General features: G+C 32.0%; 1 protein-coding gene across 8 annotated transcripts in view; it reads left to right on the forward strand.

Annotated features, from left to right (window-relative positions):
- Positions 1–19685, forward strand: part of Rip11 (Rab11 interacting protein) — a 61258-nt gene that overhangs the window by 13906 nt on the left and 27667 nt on the right. The window lies entirely within an intron of this gene.

Here is a 19685-nt window from a genome sequence, read left to right on the forward strand (position 1 = left end):
TGCCAACTCTTAGTTGGTATCTAAATATTAGTTATTAATTGTATAATGTATTAAATTGTTAGTTTTATCATTACGGGCTGCGTTGTTGAAATATGGACACTTATAAAAAAAAAACACATGGTAGGAATTTATAATTTAAAAGACAAAGGAATTGAGATTCATACTCCACTTTGCACTGAACATACTTCAACAGAGATTCAACACTTGACTATGGCAAGCAAGCAGACTGTTTACGGCGTGAAGTATGTCATTAATGACTGTATTGACATCGAAAGGAAGCCTGCACCCTGTTGACTACACAGCACCCATTATCGGTAATTTGTTGCAGCCAGGCGATACCACTCATCAAGTTCAAAACAGGGTTCAAGCTCAACGCTACTGAATACGTAGACATGTTGAGGACTAAGTTGATTCCCTCGATCAGGGACTGGATCCTGACGATAATGTGGTACTTCCACAAGATGGTGCATTGGCACACACGTTACCAGTTACACAGTCCTTTTTGAGAACAACATTCTGTTTTAGCCGAAAATAATTTGGCCTTCAGAATTACCAGATGCCAACACGCTGGGCTTTTCCTTCTGGCACAATTTCTAGTTCAGGGCCTCCCAGATAAGGGCACCGAATATTCAAGCTGCCATTCCATTGAAGAACATTAAACTCCATGAGCCTCAATTACATTATTAGCATATGTACATAGCTTCTGGCGTTGCATCGATGCTATTATCAAAAAAATAATTTGTGATATGTTTGAATACTATATTTAGCTATATTTTTTATTCAATATGTCTTGCAATAACAGCTTTGACACGCTAGCGAACTTATTGGCAGCTCTTGAAGATGAAGGCAGCTTCCATGGCGTAACATGCTGTTACGGTGACAGCTCAGATATAATCCAAATTTGGATGAGAGGTACAGGAGATATTTTTCTCCAAGGCATCTCAAACAAACAAGTCCAATGGGTAGAGGTCAGGGAGGGGGCAGGCCAGAATTTCGCCATATTGTTGCCTCATAAGTTTTGGTTCTTCGTAGCTGTAAACACTTTTCAACACAATTCCCTTCTTTATTTGACTTATTATTGGTGTTGTTGGAAGTTTGGATGGAGGTGCCTACGGTCTCTGAAGTATTCTCGGCACTGACGCCGGCACGGATGAGATTGCACACGCGTTCCCTTTTTGCTCCAACACTTTTACACTTACAAGCATGGTATAAAAAACAAAACTCGTTTATTCTTGTTTTAGATGTCATTTCTTAAAATAAAAAAAAACATCTCAACTAAAAATAACAAGGATGAAATCATAATTAAATGTTACTCCAAGTTTTGGGGGCCTACTCTGTAGAATGAGAAAGTTTTACTTGTTATCTTTCAGACTGGTTCAATTACTTTAAGGACCAAATTAGTTTGATTTGATTTGTCTAGGATTTTCAAACCGAAATATAACTCTAATATGCATATGGTGGACCATACACCGGAATCTGATATTAATTTACGGGACTATGTAATCAGTCATTACATCCCTGTGGTGTGTAACTTTCTCTAGCATGACACATTTTACGTTTATTACTCTTTTTATTTACCATATAACTTAAAATATGTTTTTTAATGAGTGAAAAAATAAATTAAAAATAATAGTACTGTAGCGAATGGATTAGGAATGCTATAAAGAGAATTAGTTATTTGTAAGAGCCTTCAACTGGCGAGTATTTAAGGAAGGTATTGAGAATTTAATCGAGGTTTATAAATTTCTCTTTTCAAATACACATATATTTGAAAAAAATATATGTGTATTTGTATGTCACTTAAAAGCTCTTAATCGTTTATTTCCTTCAGTTCAAAGTAGAGATGGGTCAAAGTACCTGTACTGGAACATCAATAAAAATTTTTTTTAATTAATTTATTATTAATAGAGCGTTTTCACGTGACGTCAGCACTCTTGATCTTGGTAATTTTTTGGGGGCCTAAACAACCATGTAAATTATAAAAATGAAGATCATTTTTTCATTTATATTAAGGAAAATAGTCATTTGTGTCTGCAGTAATATATATATATATATATTTTTTTTTTTTGGGGGGCGCTTCATTTTTGTATTTTTTTGAAGTAAAATAGTTAAAAAAAAATTTTTTTTTTTTGAAAACAATTTCAAATATATAATTTTTTTGAAAAAATAAACTGCTATTCACAACATATTAAATTTTTTGCAATTTTTTTTTCAAGTATTACATGTTTTTGGAAAAAAAATTCAAAAATTCATAACTATTCACAAATAATACAATTTAAAAAAAAAATTAAAAATCCACAGCTTTTCAAAAATAATCAAAAAAAATTCTAGAAAAATCTACAGTTAATCTAAAATAAACTTTTTTGGAAAAAAAAAATTGAAAAATTTAATTTAATTTTCTACTTTAAGGTAAAAATTTCTTTGATTGGGGGGGTGCTACATCCTCTGCAGCCCAAATCCTGCGGACGTCCTTACTAATGGATGTCAAAATGGGAACCAATATATAAAAAGACTTAAACCTTGGTGTATATATAAAATTCCATCATTTTATTGCCTAGTTTAATTATATATCTTACCCAAGTATGTATTCAAAATATGCTATTACTTGTGATTTCCAAGTAATGTATAAAAATGAAGGATGCATTTAATATTTATAGAGGAAAAAACCTCATCTTTGGCGGCAAGATGGATAGTTTCGATGGGGGTGGGGAACCCCTAAGAAATGGAGCTTTTTAAGGAGGGAAAACTTAAGAGAGTGTGTAATCAGAGCTGTTAGTATGGCACAATTGAACTAATACACCTTTTCTACTTAAAAATGTTAATAAAGGTCAAAAATATAAATAAAATTTTATTTACATAATTTCGGCATCACTTGTTATTACATCGTTATACATTCTTATTTCCGTGTTGTGGATAAAAATAAACTATTACAAGGGATGCTATTTACTATAGAATGAATATCCTTAAGACAAAGATTGTATGCCTCTTGGAGTCATCCTAAATCCAGTTCGACAACTAAAACAAAGTAAATTAACCATTCTTTTCAAGGGTGTCCGAAAGATTATATTTTTGGGGGTCTTGGTTTTTGGAATTTTTTGAAAAAAAAAATTCCCAAAAATTTCAAAAATTCATAGCTATTATCAAAAATTAATTTTTGGGTAAAATAATTTCAAAATTCAAAGCTGTTAAAAATTTATGGAAAAAAATCCATTGTTGTTTAAAAAAATTGCCAAAATTAAATTTCATACATAAAATTTCTGCAAAAAATTTTCAAATATAATTTTTTTTTGGAGCCCCTGCCCCTGCTGCCCACGGCCTGTGGACACTCTTGCTTTGTAGTAGCACTCTACGAACATCTGCTAAATGTTTATGGACAAGTTTACTTCTTATCCCATGTTTTTCCTTACCAATATCTGGTAATATCTTATACCAGATCTCGACGTAACTCCTAAAACCTCATAAAAAAAATTTAATAATTTTAATGTGAGAGTTGTTGCTGAAATGTTCTTAAAACTTTCTTGAGCTCACCTTCCTTTTATATATTGATTGCTTCCATTAGATCTGTTTTAATTTCCGGCTCGAAAGGAATCTTCCTATTCACATGCCCATTGTTATGGTATTGTTCGCTCAATCAAAATCTCATCTAAAGCTAATGACTCTCCTGAGCAAGAAATACTTTTTTGTAGTGATGAAAATCGTGTTTATTATAGGTTGTTAATTATTTTGGAGTTGGCTAACTGAAGAGTGAGGTATATATATTTTTCTAAGCTATTGTCATTATTATTCAATTCCTGAAGAGTGAGTTTCCTCGTCTATTAAATTCAATTATATCCAAACCTGATTAAACATTTATGTGCACTAATAAAATGCATAGAGTAACCTTCAAGATTTGTTGCTGAGTTATAATTGGAAGTCCTTGTTGGACTCAGAGTAGAATTGACGATCTGCATCGGAGTAATTCTTGCCTATGTCCCAGTTTATTTCTATATCCCCCTCGTCACAGCTACTTGTAACTGATCCAATGAAAGGGCATGACAGCTAAACTGCTCTACTCCGAAACATTATTCAAATTGTCAGGGTTACCATGTTGATTTTAGGTTTCTTTTTTAACATGCCCAAAATTCTAGCTAGGGATATAAGGAATTATTTAACAAAAAATTAATATTTGAATTTTTTTTTTCAAAAAAAAAAAAAAGAAGTTATATCAAGACAAAGGATGACATTATTAAATGTGTTTCCCCCTAAATGTTTTGTTGCTACATATATGTAGTGCTTGTCTTAAGGAAGAACACCTCTAATGACATCAGGAGACATCTTTTGTATCTTTTTTAAGGACCCACATGTAGGACATGGTTAGAGCAAACTGAACTGTCTCCGCAGTCCTAGATAAGAACCGACACAACAAAAGTTCTAGTCATTTATTTATTCTAGTAAATCATCAATCCGTCCTAACACACTAACCAAAGTAATTTACATGCATACTATACACCTGCTAATTATCAAATTTATGTACGAACATGCAGTCAAAGTATTTTTATGTATATGTGCAAAATTCTAGTAATTAAGTTCCCACAACAAATTAATTCCACAGATGTTGTGGGTAAAATGGGAATTTGATGGTCATACGCAAACGTGCACTAATTGGCTTGCTTGTGATGATAATCAGGAACCAATTTTGCAAAAGAGAAAATTGTTACTGATAATTGATTTGTCTTGGACTAAAAGACCATGCTCTTTATGTATTAGTTATTTGTACAGAGTTGATTGTAAATCCTAATCATTTTTAGTGTGAAAGTTTTGTTATTGTTAATGAACCCAGGGGCGTCCACAGGATTATGTATATATACATATTTTTTCCAATTATACACCGCTTTTCACAAAAAGGTAAAAAAATGAAATTTCAAAAATACATAGCTATTCGCAGAAAATTTAATTTTTTAAAAAAATATTTCAAAAATTAATTTTTGGAATTTTTTTTGGTTCTGCTGCTTTATTTGTTGAAAAAAAACCACTCTTATTTTCTTGTAAAATATTTTCATGCTGATCAAAGAAAAATTAGTTTAAAGCTAAAATTACTTTTTTTTTTTTTTTTTTTTTTTGGGGGGTTACAGCCCTTCAGACCTTACCCTGCGGTTGCCCCTGGAATCTGAATAGCATTTTTAATTTTTCTATAGCTGTTATCATTATTAGAGATGTGAAAATTGTCGAAATCCTCTTGAGCATGCATTTAAAAAAAGTATATGCTCCTGAGGTTACAAAGTATGAGAGATGCAAATAAGATTGTATTGTTAATAAAAGCGGAATCTCCAGAATTATCATCTCTCATTGAAGTCTCAAGGAGAAGAAAGAGAGGATTATAAAATCCTTCCTTCCTTTTCCTTCATATCATGTATAAATACGTGACTCATTTCCTCTGTCTCCTTGAGATTCCCATCCATGGTGAGAATGGAGATGGAATTTAAGACCCTCTGAATAAATAATAATTAATTGGTCCTATATTTATTCTTTGACAAATAAATAATAATAATTTTGTTCATTGTTGGAAAAGTTCTGGAAGTACGCGTTGATTGACTTGAGTCTGAAAGACAGTTGATTATTAGGATTGCCTTTTTAATTTTTGGTTATATACTGTATACTACAATGGGGTAGGTCTTAATTAGAGCTGTTAATCCTAAGCATTTTTTAGCGTGTGAGTTCTGTTACTGTTGTCAAAATTGAAATTATTGCATGTTCCTATATATTAATCCATACAGAATTAGTTACAAAACAAATCAAACTTGAACTCTCCAGTTGATGTACAATTTGAAAAAATGACACTTTAACCTGATCGACATTCACGCACTCCAAGGAGTTGAGCGTCTCCGGGACCACTATATACGCCGTCAGCAAGTCCAAAACGTTGGAGAGGAAGAAGGGCATTGTGAAAAAGGCCAGACTGGACCTGGAGGAGTTAAAGGAAACAGCACAGGTCAATCCTCTGAAATCCATGAGGGCCCATCTAGACCGATTTTTGATATGAGACCAGTCCAGACCGAGTTTTTTTGTTGGACCGAATTAGTTCGGTCCATCAAAAAATATAACAGTCTAGGATTTCCAATCGACTGACTGAAACCCAAGACTAGAATCCACTCCACAATCATTTTAAAAACAAGGAGAAATACTGCAATTATAACCTTCAACTATTCAAGTGTAATTTTATAAAGTACATATTTAGTGTAGGATGATGAGTGCATGACTAATGAATTGCCTCGTAGTGGGACGACATTATGAAGATGATTACGTACGTATAGGCCTCATCTTCAAATACAAATGTGTATGTAGGTATTTTTATAAAATTATATTCTTGATTCTTGACTAATTAAGGTAATAAAATATGTGTCTTGTTGATATTCATATTGGCAATCTTCCATTTATGAAAAAAATAACATGATTCCAGGTGTAGATATGAGTATTGCGTAGGGATGTATTAGTCCCAAAATGATGACGCCCCGTCCGTTCTTAAATTTGTAAGGATGCGTCGAATTAAACCCAAAAACCGTCCCATAGAACAATTTTTGATAAGTGACGCCATCAGATATGTCTACCAGTCACTTGATCATAAATTAAGAAATTAAGTTTTTAGTAAGCCTAATTTAGACTTTAATTAGGCCTAATTAAAAAATAATACTAGGGAAAATGATGCCTTGTAGAGGGCGCTTCAAAAATTGGTACGTTTTTGAAGGACCGATTCTAGCGGGTGCTTACTTGAAATATGGACACGTATTAAAGAGATTAATAAGGAAATTGATATTTCCTTCCGTCGGCTGATAATCTTTGTGCATTGACAACCATCTAAAAAAACAAAAAAAAACAGAACACACATCCACAGAGATACGAAACTTGACTAAAACAAGCAAACAGACTGTTAAAAGCGTCAAGAATGCCATCAATGAGGGTATTGATATCGAGATGAGCTTCATCAAGATGGTGCAACGGCACACATAGCAAAGGTTACACAGTCCTTTTTGGAGACAAACATGCTATTCTGGCCGAAAACAATGTGGCAACCAAACTCGGCAGATACAAACTCGACATTTCCTTCTGTCTACATGTCGAAGTGAGGGCCTGCCGGATGTGGGCGCCGAATCTCAGAGCTCTCAAGGTTTTTGTTGATGTGTATTGTAACTTCACGAGCCTCAATGACATTGTTACCACCTGGCAGAGCTTCCAGCGGTGCATCAATGCCAATATCAATGTCGATGGTGGCTACATTAAAGATAAGAAATGGAAACACATGTGACATTATCTGTATAGATTTTAGTTAATGTAGTTTCTCTGGTTTCTGATGTTCAACTTATTAAAATTTCTGAATCAAAATGCCCAGTTTTCACTTGCGCATCAGGTATCTCCCATATTTCGAACCAATACAACCCTAGGGCTAAGATACGATGCCAGTAAAGCTATAAATCAATTGGTGAAACAAAAACCACGGGATCAGTAATTGTCTATGTTTGGGATTCCCCAACCTGTTTTGTCGCACGGATCGTTTTCATCATGACCCATTTTTGTGGACTACCATTGTTAGGTTGCCACATCCATCTTATATATACACGCAATTTATTTTTAAAAAAAACTTTTCATATTATAATCTTCAAATTATCCCTTTCAAAGTTAAGAGGCTGAGTGATTTAAAATGTGGCTTGTTTGTAGGAGTGAAAATGTAATAATCTATTTGATCGCAGTTGCCCGAGTAGAAACCAACGTGATATTTTTTTCGCCCCAAACCTTTTACCTTTTTAAATCAGTTAACTTCTTTACATGGAAGGAGATAATTGTTAAGGTTGGAAGATAATAATATGAAAAGGTCGTGTAAACGCTTGATTGTAACACACCTTTTACCATTAATGATGCAATTGTCATATTTTGAATGTAGTATTGTCAACACTGAAGAAACCATGGCCCCTATGTTTTTTTCTAGTTTTCTTAAATGTGTTGACGCAAACCTTTTTAAATGTGCATACATTTTTTTCCTGTATCGTGTTGCTGCTTGAACATATCTTTATTTGCATGTTTTGAGTTAATAAATTTAATTACGTACGTATTTTTGCTTAAAATGGTATTTACAGAGATTTATGGCCTGTTAACAAAAAATCCGGCTAAAAGGATTTTTCTTATAATTCATTGTAGATTACACTTGTATTCTTCGACGAATTATCGGGAATTTTTATCAATAAATTATTTTTCTTAAACTCTTTGAGAGTTTTGCAAATTGCACTTTAAGAAGGCAAAATGAGAAATTGATGGATCTTATTTGAAATACCATATCGTGGATAATTTAAGTTGCTTAAATCAAATTGAAGGCTTTAAACTAGAGTTATCATTGTTGAGTATATTAAATCATACCACAAATTTAAATAAGAAGCATATAACTGACTCAAATGTGTTTGTGAAATATTGGCTTGTATTTACATATAAATAAATGAAGTTAAAGAATATTTTTTGTGTTCAATGTTGTTTTTATGTAGAAGCATCACAAGCTTAATTGCGTGTGTATTATTGGTTAAAATGCAATTTAATTTTTGTATAACAGAGCAACACAAATAAGCTATTCATAAACTGTCTTCCCTAATTACAATACTTCAACAGTATATTTAAATATATTATTGTTATTTAATTTTTTGTGAAGAGGAGTATGTTACGTTCTAACTTTTCATGATTCACGATCATCGACTCTGTTAAGTTTGCAAACAAAACCAAATAAGAATAACATGCAGCTTATTATTACCCGGATATCATTATAAGTATGTATGTATGTATGTATAACTGTGACTTTACTACCTGTGAATAGAACTGAACTTGTATGTGCAATACACCTATATTATACATACAAGAATGAATATTTCATTTTTAGTCCATTATGTACGTCCATTAGACTGTTCCGAGTTGGGGTTAATATTTTTTTGCTCTCTGTACCTAAACCTTTTCTGCTCGTGACAATCAAAAACTGACTGACAAAGTTTGAGGCCTCTGATACCATTTTTGGCGGGGTAGCGACCATCTAATTTGAAAAAAAAATGAGTGTCAAAATCGGCCATTTTTAGGCCTCTTGTACTAGTGTTGTGTCGGATCCTTATTTATTACGTTCAATTCAGTCTTAGGAACTGGTCCTATTGGTCCCTGAGATCGGTCCATGATTTTTTTAAAAGATGTAAATGGTTTATTAAGCCGAATAAGATATATGAGTAGTGATGTAGATCCTGTTTGTTTTGAGGGGACTCGTTTTTTAAAAAATTTGTAATCTGAAGAATTCCTTCTTTTTTTTTTTTGCTCAGCTGTTGTCATTATTTTCCTCCTGAGTAGTGAATTTCCATTTTCTACAACATTCAACTATATTCAATATTTATGTGTGCTCAATAAAGACGGAGAGCCAGGAACTTATAATGAAAGGTTAGACCATCATATCGGGCTTACTAGAATTTTCAATTTGATGTATCCTACCGACTACTGGGCAAGACAGACTGATTTTGAAAAAACAACAACAAACGCAACCAATCATATTCTATAACGTCACTATTGATGAAATTTCCATTTAATGTGGTATAACGACTGCTGGGCAAGAAAACCAGATTTTGAGACAACACGCAACCACTTATACACTATGACGTCAATATTAAAAAGCGGGGTGGAAGTCAAACATCAGTCGTACACGCGTAATGGTATAAATTTATATTTTTTATAACCTTACGGAGAGTAACCTTGAAGTTTTGTTGAAGAGTCATAATTGTGAGTCCTTGTTGAACTCAGAGTGGAAATTGAGGATCGACATCGGAGTAGTTCTTGCCAATGTCTTTGTTTGTTGTATTATCTCCCTCTTTTTTCATCACCTGCTTGTAGACGATCTAATTTAACGTCATCAGAGCTTAATTACAGCTAAGCTGCTCTCCTCCAAAATATTTTGAAATTGTCAGGGTAGTCATGTTGGATTTTCGGTTCCTATTTTTTTTTTTAACATTCCCAAAATACACATGATTTTCATCTCTCTCTATATATATATATGAGATATGCATAGCATAGAATGTGTCCTGTCGGAATGTAAGAACAAAATGAACGTGGTTTCCCTGACAATTTAATGAATGCTTAAGAAAACAACAGCTCAGCTGGTATAGCGTTCTATTAGATCTTCTGCAAGTAGATGCTCCTCTGTATATAGGATGGGCATATAGGCTGGAGTTACTCCGATATCGATCCTCAATTATACTCTTGAGTCCAACAAAGTACTCATGACTACGGAACAAACCCTCTTTATTACTCTTCGTCTTCTGTGAATAAACGCACTTGTGTACAAAGATGTTATGTTTTTCAGAATGGAATAAAAATTATGTTTAGAATACGACTCCCACTTTCTAAGACAAGTTTTATACAGCTTTGGAGATTGGCATTAAGAGTACTGCGCATATTTTCTACAAAATATCCATGTTTTCATCATAATGCAGTATAATTCGGGCATTCTATGTACATTATTATATAATAGAATAATTTACAAAAAAGTAAAACACACTTTATACGTCACATGGGATTGATTTTCCCTTACTTTAAGGACCGACAAGTCCTCGTGGTAACCGACCTTAATGTAGAATTCAAGAATAATTCCCCAGTTGGGAAGAATTGGATAAAAACTGATTTTATGGATTTTTTCATCTTGTGGAAGAGGAAAGGTTGTGAGATACTCTCATGTCTACCACCTTTTTGTATATGTTACAATTTGTACCATGCCACAATGCACAGTTCATTTATTTTTAGCTTTATATTGAAGGAACAAAGCAGGTGTCTTTGATGTGGTTAAACTCCAGGGCAGATATATTGATTTTATTGCAATGCAATTACACAATAGTTCTACAGCTCAATGGGTCAGAATACTCTTGTATAAGCATGCATGGATATATTTATCTCCCCCATCTAAATATTTACATTCAGATCGTTGAGGATTGTTTTTTTTAAACAAGTGTTGAGACTCTGTCCAAGGCCGAGTTTTCCCCATTTTAGTCTTAAATAATTTTTCTAGACCGATATTTCTGTCCAGACCGTAGAATGAAATTGAATCGTTTTAAATCGTGAATCGATTTTTTCGGTTTCAATCAATGTACCGTTTTTTCCACTATCCTGATTTATGAGTTGCACAAATATAATTCATTCAAAATATTTAACATCACATGACCTAAATATGCCAATCCTCACAACATTGAAAACACATGACGTCATCTACAATTTATCTATTAAGTTGGTCTCGAACTCATTGAGTTCCTGACTGAATATTTCTTTGAGACAATTCCAGAACGGACATCTTTAAATAACCTAATTAGTTTGATCCAATAAAAAACATAACAGTGGTAGAGCGACGTAGCTTAATGTACACCGCACGCGGGATCAATTATTTTTTTGATAAGCCTTGTGCTTAATTTTTTTTTCTCTATAGGCTCTAGAAAAGGAAATTTCCATTTCGTAAATGGACTTCAAAGACAATTCCTAGGTTAGTTGGTCATTGTAATGATATAATGTTTATAACGTAATCAGTGTAACACCACCTGGAAAATAGGAAGTTCTTACACAGGTCCAACGTCGTTGCTAACCCCTTTTTGGGGAGCTCTCCTTAATGTTTCTGAAGCCTTTCCCCCAAAAAATATATCTTATATATATTTATAAGTTTATTTTTGGTGTTATCAGATATGGAATACAAAATGGTCTAACAGATCAGTATGAAATATCGCAAGTACACGCATATCATAACTAAGAATCTTTCTATTATATTTTTTTGGGGCCTCCGAGGTCATTAAAAGCTGGTTTTGACCCAAATAAAGCCTCATTTTTCTTTTCTCTTTCTAAATCTCTCTCCTTCTTTTACCTCTCGCAAATTATGAAAGTTAGCAATGGCCCTAAACTTGTATAGGTTGTCAGACCGAAACCCACCACTTCTTTTTACTCTGTATTTGCAAAATATATTTTTTTTGTAAATGATTGCAAGGAACGTCCACTCTTTTATTCTTTTCCTTTCATTGACCCACTAAAGGATATTTTTTCGACAGATTTACTAGACAAAACTTAAATTGTGACCCCTTAATTCTACTAGAAATTAATAATAATTATCGTTCATTCTTCTTTTGTAAGTATGTTCTTCCTATGGCATGCTAATAAATGGATTTTTCTTATAAGATCCATTTAAAAAGGAGTTTTGTCCAAGAAATATTGTGTTGACCTTATTTCATATTCGCAACGATGTTGAGGGTTTTTGATGTAGACATTTAAAAAAAACGTTTTGGAATCTTGCAACATTCGTCTTTGAAATATATTAAAATCATATATCCCTAACTTCAACAAAAAAGCTTAGAATCTCAGAAATAGCAATTTAAATAAGATAAAAATTATGGGCTTTTTCTGATGATCGGAAGGCTGATAGAGGAAAAAAACTAGGGACCTATTTGGAATTAGGGGGATCCAATTCTACTAAGTTTCTCATTTTGTTCTTGAAGAAGAAAGAAAGTGTTATTTTGTTGAATTATTAGTCTACAAACTTCTAGCTTGCTTTTATACTAACGGATCACATATTAAAAAAGTTACCTTGAAGCTTTTTTTGAAATTTGAACTTAGTTTTGTTTCCCAATATAATCATTTTGTTTTGTTTTATTATTATGTAATTTGGATATAAATCAATTTTTTCCAATTTCAAGATATTCACTTGTTATTTTCTAATTTCAAATTCGATTTTCAAATATATTTTTGAATAATGTTGGCTATAATATCTACAACGTCAATATCAACTCTTTTGCATGGTTAGTTTGCCTTTGACAGATTTAAAAAGAGATGTCACTTGGGGTTAATCCAAAGGGATTAACCCTAAGATCTTTGAATACTGTTCTTACGTCAGGGATGAGTTTTATCAAAAGTCGAAATTTGGGTTTTTCTAACAAGCATCAATGATTGATTATTTTTTGTCTGATTTTAACTGCGGCTAGACAATATATTACAAAGAACAGTAGAACATCATAGCCTTAATTTTTAACAGAGGAATGTTCATCAACGATACAGGCTTAAAACGCATAAAGAAAATGATTATATACATTTATCAGTAGATATTTTGAAGGTAAAGAAGAAAATGAAATATTTATGACTGATTCAAGGTGATATATCCTGTAAACTGTTAATATTTTCGTAGGATTTCAGTGTTGTTTCTGCGGAATTTAGGGATATTATAAAATGCTGAGTAGCATTCTTGGTCCTTTGGTCTATCCCGAAATTTTCTACTATTGAAAAAACTGCAAAGCAAATATCAGTTCATAGGAAATTCCTTTGCCTACTTTTGAAAGATTGTTTTTTCGTATAAAATTGTTATTTTTTACATAATGCTAAATATTAATTACTTTCTCATTTGCATCATCATAAATCTTATAAATTATTTTCTAATTATTTAAATCTCAAATGATCACGTTTCTCATTGGAAGTAAAGAGACATAGGTGGTAATCTAGGATCACCTTCAAACGTATAAAATATGTATACAATTTCATTCTAAGGAATAATACTACTCTCTTCAATATATTTTTAGAAAGTTGTGCCTGAGTGATTCTACAAAACAAAACAATGTCTTGGGAGTATCCAATTTTTTTTTTCCACAAATAAATTACATTATAATTATTGCCACTCCGAACATTAAATAAGACATTAGTATCTGTGTAGTAATTGTATTTTTTCTAATTGTATACGGCTCTGCGTGCTATCCTTGATATAAAAATCTAAGCGTCTTGGCATTATATGACATTTTGTCTTTTTTATTTACTTTTGCATTGTCTTATATAAAGGTCATTAAAATCTCTGACAAACAGAGGCATAATTACAGCAACAAAGAAAGACGAAACAATTAATGACTGCTCATGTGATGTTAAAATGTAGGATAATGTTGAATTCGATTTGATTAGAGTTTTTGAGCATTGAGTCGAGTCGAGTAAAAGCAGGGATCAAACAATTTTTTTATTTATTGAGTTGATGAAATGAAACCTCAGGTGAGAGGTGTGGTAGACATTCTTTTCCAAGACGCCCCAAACTTCAAAGTCCAGGAGGTTTAGGTAAGTACTGGTGAAGGCCCACATGGAGGAAGACCATACGTATAAGTTATAGTTATGATACGTTCTTATTATATGTATTATAATGAAAATAAAAAATATTTTGTGCAAGAAATGTGCAATAATCTTCATACATATTTAATATATCTTATTTGACTTAATAAACCATGGATATTTGTGTGTAAAATTAAATTCCAAGGACCGGTCCCAAGGACTGACAGTCTTAAGCACCGATAGGAACGGTCCTAAGACTCCACAGAATAAATATGGACGGACACAATACTACTCGTACATAAGGTATATTTCCTTCTCTAGGAGCCATCTTGAATCGAACCTATTTATATTGTGTTTAAGAGAATAATTTCTCCAGAGCGTGTTAAATGAGGCAAGTCATTTTATTAAACTAAAATTCACTCCAGTTTTTCAAATATCATTTATGGAGGTTAGTTTGAGTAATTCTCAGAAAATTGTCGACTAATTAAATTTGAGTTGTTTTCGAGCTCGAGTAATACCCGAATCCAACACTATTATTTATTAAATCAATACAATAAAGGCTTTGGTTAGGTGACCTCAATGGGAAGGAGGAGATCCATTAGTGAACAAATTATATATATTTATAATTTATATACATACATATTCTTTAATAAGCCCACTCAAGGTTACATGTGGACTGTCAATACAAAAGCAAGCTGGAATTTTTTCCCTCAAAATGGAGTGTGGATTACATTTTTTCCTTCGACGAATTATTGTCAATTTTGATCAACCAATTATTCTTGTAACTCCTTGGGAGTGTCGTAAATTGCAATGAAATAGGGAAAAATTGAATATCATCATAAAAAAAGTAAAATTGCTAAGGCTATGTCTGATGTAAAACAAGATGAACTATTTCACCATTATACAGGTCGACTCTAGTCAGGAGATTGTATTTACTTAATTCTATTGTTTTTTTTAATAACCAAATCACTAATTGTTGTCCAGTTTCTGTAAGTTTTTTTTTTTTTTTTTTTTTTTTTTTTGTATAAAAAATATTTTAATTATTTCACATTTAGGTAATTAATGAACATTGAAAATACAAAAACATTGTTGCCAAAAACAAAACAAAAAACTCGCACGCTAAAAAATGCTTAGGATTTACAACTATTTATTTATTATTATGAGTCATGTATTACTTCTGTGTACATAGTCGAGACACTGACCTGCTTTATGGCCTTATGTTCCAACATATTTATAGTAGAGAATCCCCTCTATAACTCCTTCTTAAACACACTATACCATAAATATAATCCATGGAATTACTTGTGAAATAACTAAATGATTTATTTTAAGTGACTAACTTTCACTTTCTTTCTCTTTCCGTCTAATATTGAAAATAATAATGGAAGAGGACAAAAAATATTTATTTATCAAAGAATGAGACTGCAAAAAAAACTGACAATATCGTGGGTAATAAATAATCATGTTGAAATAAACATTACTATAATAAAAGTCATATCAGGTAAAAGATATGATGAGACACGGATTTATGTCACAGCATTAATACTTTCTGAAAAGTCCTGGGCTTAACATCAAAAAACGTTATTTTTTTAAAATTATTATTACAATTTTTTCGTTCGCTTAATGGATCCGAGTCCCCATAAAGTTAAAAAGAATTAACGTAACACTTATCACAATAACCCACAAATTAAAGAATAGATTGTCGTGAAATTTTGACTGCTGCCTTTTGAGGGTTGGTACTATCTGAAAATGAGGTGAATTAAAAATAATAGCCCCATCTATGATTGAAGCTTGTAACTTTTCAGCACATGTTACGTCGAACGTCAACATTTACACTGTATTGTGTTATCCGCCGCCGATTTCTGTTTTGGACATTGATTGATTCTATATGAATTAGTGTTTGTTAATTTGTGAACCAGGAACGGTATTAGATATTGCTGGTGATATGCGAAACGGATTGTATAGGGTCCTTTTTTTTATTATAATTTGAATTTAATTTCTCTCTTTATAATAAATTAAGGATTTTCATCAATTGTTAGTAAATACATGTTTTGGCAAATTAACTACTTTTTGGAAAATAAGTTCAAAATTCATTTTTTCGCGTGGTCCACTGTATTTTTGTTTGTCAGATGTCGATGTTTCTGGTGTTTTTAATTCCTCATCAGTGTTCTGAACGTTAATTGTTTGAATTGGATTTATTTCCTTTTAAGCTGTGAATAATCATCAATAATTGTTGTCCATAATTGGGAAGTATTGTCCAACTACTAACGGATTTTGCGTCTTTTTTTCTGTTTATTTTCGTACGAAAGGTTTCATAACAGTAACGACGTGCTTAATATTTGCCCTGTATTTTGTTGATGGCTCTCGATTTCTGTTATAACAGTTGATTGGATCAATTTGAGTTATTTTTTGTTAAGCATTAAACCAGGGATTGCACTAGATATTGTGGGGCCATATGGAATAGGGATTTTGCAGAGCTCTTTTCTTTGATTATAATTATGAATTATCTTCTTTGTCTATAATAAATTTCTGATTTTATCGTTTTTTGTTTTTTTTAAATAAATACCTTTTGTCAAATGACCTGCTTTTCCAAAAAAAGTTAAAATGTCTTTTTTTGCAAGCAGTAGCCCAAGACCAGCTCTGCTGTAGAAAATTTCCTAAGAACTATTCCATGATTGTAACGAATGGGCTAACCACCAACTAGGGTTATACATGTCCCTTTAACATGATTTCAACTTGGTCCTATCCTGACCGTTTTATCCATCTATTTTGTTGTCACCTGTCGATCTCTCTGCGTATTATATTTGCTCAATAGTAATTCCATAGTTCGAAAAAAAAAAAAAAAAAAATGACTAATTACCAACCAGTGAAGGGTCCTTTTTTTTTTTTTTTTTGGCAAGTTGCGAAATATTGTAATAAAAGCTACGTTTTTTCCTATATTCGTTTTCTATACGTTGATTGGTTGAATTTGAATTAATATAGTTCTTGTTAAGCTGTGCATATTTCGCAACAACTATTATGAAATAATTATCCATAACTGGGAAGTATTGGCTAATCGATACCAAGATATGTATTTGCCCATAATATGGGACTCGGAACCGGTTTTATCACACATCCCGTCCTTACTTTCGGTCCATAAAAACGTTCCAAATATTAGGGCATTAAAAGTAAGGGGGGAGGTGTTAATTTATGAGAAGGAGCAAAATATGTGACTCGGAACCGGTTTTATCACACATCCCGTCCTTGCTTTCGGTCCATAAAAACGTTCCAAATATTAGGGCATTAAAAGTAGGGGGGAGGTGTTAGTTTATGAGAAGGAGCAAATTTAGCCTTATTTTTTAGTGACAACATATTGTTATTTTTTTAGGTGGAAAAAAATAATTTCAATACGTGTTTTTTAATCTATTTGGTGTTGCGTGACATATAAAAGTAACGCCGTGTGAAGCAATCACATGATGCAACTATTTATGTGAATGTCTTTATATACTTTTTAAGATCTAAAAAAAAATTGTCGTATCTTTTTTATGATCTATAAAAGTTTGAATACCCAAAGCAGGTTCGGATCTCAAATCTTTTTGTATAATACAATTTTAATTATACCATAGCCGGATACTTTGGATTCGGGTCCAAAAACCGTTCTATCTCTACTTAAAATGCATTAATTGAAGACATGACTCATGAATCTTACATTTAGTTTTGTCTTTTTACAATCTATAAATGATTTTTTATTTTATTTTAGAAATTGAAAGTAAAGGAGTTGGGAGTCGAACCAGTTATTTCTACATTATTCCTTGGATCTACTCTCTCTTTTCATCGCTATTAAAAGTGAATTAAAGCCTGTAGCAACTTTATTTGCCAACTCCTTAAATGGTGGTGGTACTTCTATTAACGACGTATTTGTTTCTTTCCGTTTCAGTAGTTGTGATGTATTTGTTTAGGATGCAAAATTATTCATGTATGAATATAGTCAGTAATGTAATTCCTGGTTGTATTAGGTCCTCATGCCTGTTTTTGGCTTTGTAGATATGTGAAGTGTCAACAATAAAATAGGCTAGGATAAAAAAGACGAAATTGAGTCAATTTCGTTTTATATATCTATTTAATTTCATAAAAAAGGATCAGTTTATTTTTTAAATGCTATTATACACTCAAATCGTCGGAACAATAGGGGTCAAAGGGCCATTGCATTATAGTTATCACAATAAAAAATATTCGTTATGTCTAAAAAATTATAAATGTTATCATTTTAGCTAGAAAAAATAATAATTTGTCTTCTTAAAAAAACAGATATTTGTTCAAATTTTATGTTCACGAAGAAGTTTTAACTCCAAAATTAATCAAAGAAAGTTTTGTAATTCGTTCAATTTTAGTCTTTTTCCAAAACCTGTGACTAAATTTGAAAAAAAAAAAAAAAATTGATGTATCTTCTAAGAAAAAGCTATTTGTCAAACTTGGTGTTTTAAGGAGAGCGGGTTTTCCCCCCTGTTTGGCCTCTGTTGATAATTATTAAACAGATCTGGACCGAAATTCAAACCTAAACCAAAATTTTGTGTACTTAAAAAAGGCTTGAGTGTTAATTTCATCAGCTATGTCTAGACGAAATGTTTTCGTCAACTAATATTTTTCTTTATGACGATAATGAAACGAAACTAAATATTTGTTTTTGAATTTTTCTTCTAACAAAGACAATATTTGTTCTGGATAAAATACAGACGAGATTAAATTTGACTAAGATAAGTTTTTTTTTTGGTTGCCGAATTTCACTTTCCAGACGGAAGTAGCACTCAATTGGATAAAGTTATAATGGTATCAATTAGGTCTAAAATTTCCAGACTGAACCCCTACAATAATAATTTAGATATCTACATTGAAGTGGGCCTTAAATTGTCTTTTCTCGAAATGTCCCCTGTTTTCATAAATCGCGTAATATCAAATTTTATTAGATTATATACTTATATGTAGTGTTTGATAATAGCTTCATATCAACAGTAAAAATGTTAATTGCGAAATCAATGAACGAACAACATCAAATCAAAACATATTTGCTGAAAATGTATAACTTAATAAATACAATACGGACTTTTTTTACTTTCTAAAATAAAATAAAAAAGCGCTTAACCCGGTGAATCAATACGTTAACGTCCATTTTTTCGACAAAATATTATTTTTTTAAGGGAGAATCGAATTGAAACGATTGGAAGATTATTTATTCATTTAAAGTAGTTATTTGTTATAAAATGCTCTATTTTAATTTATTTTTCTTATTTCAGGTAAGAGTACTATTTTTTCAAAAAATGGGAAATTTAGAAACTGAAAAGGCAATGGCCGCAATTTTAAGTCAGTGATTCCTAGCCGGGACTCCATAAGGCTTTTAAAGTCATCGAGAATTGTATTTTCTAGAAAAGAAACATCTTTAAAAATGATGGACTCAAATATTCGTATAAAATTACTTGCACTCATTTTAACATGTCCAAAATACACACGATAAACATCACTACGTATGATAGACGTGATAACCCACCTTTAGATGTTTCCTTCCCAAGAGTGAATGCATAATTATGACAGATTGGAATTTAAAAATATTGTGCTGGTTGCAGCTATTA

Source organism: Lepeophtheirus salmonis, chromosome 4 (genome assembly GCF_016086655.4).
Source record: "Lepeophtheirus salmonis chromosome 4, UVic_Lsal_1.4, whole genome shotgun sequence".
Lineage (NCBI taxonomy): Eukaryota > Metazoa > Arthropoda > Copepoda > Siphonostomatoida > Caligidae > Lepeophtheirus > Lepeophtheirus salmonis.